The sequence below is a fragment of the Octopus bimaculoides genome, chromosome 8 (assembly GCF_046866305.1).
Source record: "Octopus bimaculoides isolate indiv1 chromosome 8, ASM4686630v1, whole genome shotgun sequence".
Lineage (NCBI taxonomy): Eukaryota > Metazoa > Mollusca > Cephalopoda > Octopoda > Octopodidae > Octopus > Octopus bimaculoides.
This window is the reverse complement of record NC_142935.1, coordinates 55,667,688-55,672,245: the sequence shown is the minus strand read 5'-3', so window position 1 is coordinate 55,672,245 and position 4,558 is coordinate 55,667,688.

Genomic DNA, 4,558 nt, shown 5'->3' with positions numbered 1-4,558 from the left:
TCGACCCCAGGACTTATTCTTTGTAAGCCTAGTACTTATTCTATCGGTCTCTTTTGCCGAACCGCTAAGTGACGGGGATGTAAACACACCAACATCGGTTGTCAAACGATGTTTGGGGTGGGGGGAAGAAACACAGACACACAAACATATACACACACATGCATATATATATATATATATATGTACATATATACGACGGGCTTCTTTCAGTTTCCGTCTACCAAATCCACTCACAAGGCTTTGGTCGGCCCGAGGCTATAGTAGAAGACACTTGCCCAAGGTGCCACGCAGTGGGACTGAACCCGGAACCATGTGGTTCATATGCAAGCTACTTACCATACAGCCACTCCTATGCCTATATTATTTTTATCTCAGCAAAATTGTTTTGTTTTCTTTTAAATTAATTCATATTCTATGCTGGTGCCACGCTATGCTGGTGCCATGCTGTGCTGATGCCACATTGCACTGGTTCCACATTGTGCTGGTGCCATATTGTATTGGTGCCATGCTGTGTTGATACCACACAAAAAGCACCTGTGCTAGAGCCACATAAAAAGTAATTGTGCTGGTATCTTCTAAAAAAAATCACCTAATATACAGTAAAGTGGTTGGTATTAGAAAGGAATTCTCCAGTTTGCCAGCTCCTGTCAAATCATCCAACTCATGTCAGCATGGAAAATGGATGTTAAAAATGATGATGGTGATGATGATAATGATGATGATGATGATGATGATGATGACGACAATGTTGGCTATAGCCTAGTCACCCATATAGTTAACCAGGTGATACACGGAGGAATCATACCCAATGACTGGTGTAGCAGCACCATAGTCAACTGCTACAAAGGTAAAGGTGATGCTTTAGATACAAATTCCAGAGGTATCAAGTTGTTGGATCAGGTAATGAAGGTTACGGAGAGGGTCATAGCCCAACTAATTAGGGAGAGAGTCAGTTTAGAGGAGATGCAGTTTGGGTTTGTGCCAGGGAAAAGCACCACTGATGATATATTTCTGGTAAGACAGCTGCAGCAGAAATACCTAGCCAAAGATAAACCTCTGTACCTAGCCGTCATTGACATGGAGAAAGCCGTTGACAGGGTACCCCGATCCCTTATCTTGTGGTCAATGAGGAAACTAGGGATAGATGAATGGTTAGTGAGAGCTGTACAAGCCATGTACAGGTACACTGTCAGTAAGATGAGGGTTGGCAATGAGTACAGTGAAGAATTCCGGGTAGAGGTAGGGGTCCACCAAGGTTCAGTCTTAACCTTCCTCCTATTAATCTTAGTCCTCCAGGCAATAACTTTGCCAGATCAGATTGATAAGCCACAAAAATGGTGAAGCATCAATGTCCATTATTCCTCGATGAGATTGGAGGTGGGTTATCTCACTTTCATGTCTTTTAACACCAGCAAATACATGACAATAATATGTTACATATATGTAGTTGATAATGTTTATCTATATATATATAGAGCTATCTATCTTTCTCATACCAGAATGTATTTTTGATATACTAAACCCTATATAATATAAAACTTGTATCTCTCTCAGTCCATATTTTCTCTCATGCAAGAACATTTTGCTTATTCATTCTCTCAATATTCACATGACTTTTCAACTACTAGCAGTTTCCTAACCGTTCTCACATTGATATACTACTTAACCACTCTCTTGATAATGAATTCATCTAAAGAAAAACTGATTCAAATGGATTTAGTTGAACCCTCCTATCCTCCTGAATAGAATGAACCATAATGAACTGTAATGAAGATCATTAAAGAGAAGCTTTCGTTCTACTGTCTGTCACACATTTCCTCATACAGTTCTCAGATGACAGAATACCTGGTTTATAAAGTCTTCAGTCAATATAATGATCCAATGCCTGGGACATCTCAGGAACAGCTGTCAGAGACTATCTCTACTATCTTTACTAGTTTTGCATTATTTTACTATTTTTAGATTGAATTAAATGAATTTAAATGCCATAGCTCTGCCTTGACTCGCTGTTTGCCTTCCTCATTACTTTAACTGATACCTACTGACTCAGAAGTAAGCCACCAACCACCATTTTTTTTCAAACAAGACTTTCACATAACCCCAACTCCAGCTGCTGCTCTAAAAGAAATTTTGGTGAATTACCTGTTGGAGCAATCAGGATGCATACGCATTAGTTTGGATTACCGTGACCTTAACTCCTCATATTTTCAATCTATTAATCTGTCTGAGAGTGTTCTGCCTCATCTTCAAAATGACTAGTTTAGAATAAAAGCAGCTGATGAAGGAAAAGTTCCATAAGTGGCTCGTCTGTTTTCCTATGTGTTCATTCTGTTGTCTGTAAAAAAAAGTCCGTTTTTTGTGCTTTATTTATGTTCCCGTTCCTTTTTTGACGTCCTATACCCGGATATGCATCTATATATACATGTAGATATGTACATATATGTATGTATACATGCATATGCTCATATATCATTTGTATTATATATATATATGTATATATCTATATATATACACACACACGTGTGTGCATATGTATGTGTGTGTGTAAGTCTTTGTTGGCTTCTTTACATACCTATACCTTAGCGGTTCATTAAAAGAGTCCAATAGAATAAGTAGCAGACATAAAACAAGCTCTGGGATTGGTTTGTTTGACTGAATCTTTCAAGGATGTGCTCCAGAATGGCCACAGTCCATTGACTGAAGCAGGCAAAAGTCCAAGAATAAAAATTAAGAATGCAATAAAAAAAAATTGCAATTTCTTCCATTTATGTTGAAGTAAAAATAAAACTAGTGTATTAAAATTTATTTCTTTTGTAAAAAAAAGTATTAATATTTGATTGTTCTGTCTTCTTATACTTCTCCATTATTTTTCTCTATAGCCACTTAACACTGTCATTGTAGATATTCTAACACTTCAGTCCACTGAGCTAGCAAAATAAGTGATCATACAACAGACTGGCATCACATCCAGGGGGAAATATATGTGTCACGGAAACCAGGAAACTGACCCTATGACTTGGGGAGGATCTTTTTGAGTCCTAGGACTTGTGAAGGAAAAGGAAAATCTTGATTATCCCATCCATCATCAAATCTCACTTTCTTGCCATTTGTACAAATGTATTATTTCTAATTTAGGCACAAAGCCTGAAATTTTGGGGGAGAGGGCCATTTGATTAAATCGACCTCAGTACGCACCTGGTACTTAATCTATTGACCCCGAAAGGATGAAAGACAAAGTCGACTACAGCGGAATTTGAACTCAAGAGATAAAGACAGACAAAATACCGCTAAGCATTTTGCCCAGCGTGCTAACGTTTCTGCCAACTCACCACCTTATCTGTACAAATCTATTGTTGATTGAAACTATTTCAGCTTCTCACTAAGGGCTTTCCTCAGCTACATTTAGACACGATTTTTTCCAAGCTCCAATGAGACGTAGTATCTTCAATTCATATTTTTGCTTGCATACTGTAATTTTTTCAGAATTCTTTGATCTGTTGTTTAGTCCTTGCAGTCATAAACCGACTTGAAAAGCTCTTCTAAAGAAATGTCTTGGTAAGGGAGATAACTCTGTGATTCTTAGGCTGTAGTAGCTACATTGCGTTTGATGGAATAAAAATGACTTCAATGTGTACGCTTGTTTATAAGACAGCCAGCTGTAGAGAAAGTAGGTATACTTGGTGGAGTGAAGAAAAGAATTTTTGATCAAGAATAACTGGATGTCTTTGTTGCTAATATCCAAGTGAGAGATGAAAGACATGTATGCAAGACACCATCTTTGCTAGCCAGGCTCCACTCTTCAAACATTTTCAGAGATGGTCTGACTATAGATGATGGAAGATTTGAATGTAAGCAAGTGGTGATGGTATTATGCTATTTTATATTAATTAGGATTCTAATCATCAACCTAATATTTCCTGTAATCTAACATCCAAATTTAGTAGATGGATATCATGTTATTTTCACCACTTTTACAACAGTTTGCACTTCTATAATGAGATATCTAATCATGGTTTTTTGATATTGGCAGCATTTAGGAATCGTAAATGGTACCCATGAGTCAGTCATTGCTGGTGCTGTACAAATGGCACCCACCTGTGAATCATAGACGTGGTCGTTGCTGGTGTCATGTAAATGGCACATAAAAAGCATCCATTACACTCTTGGAGTGGTAGGTGTTAGATAGAGCATCCAGCTGTAGAAACTGTGCCAAATCAGACTGGAACCTGGTGCAACTCTCCCACTCATCAACTCCAGTTAAACTGTCTAACCCATGCCAGCATGGAGAGCAAATGTTAAATGATGGTTATAATGTTCTAGCTACTTTAGGATTCATCACCTTTTCAACTAAATTCCACTATTGGATTTCTGTACTTTTAGAGCAAACAATTCACCAGGTTAGGTGGCATTTTCAGCAGGTCAAGTTATTTCTGTTTACTTGGTACATCTGTGAGAAAGATATTATCATGTAGAGGAAACATTTTCATGCATAACATGTGACCTCTGAATTATGCTATCAAATGGAAAAAGGTTAACAGATAAAGAAACACAAACAATG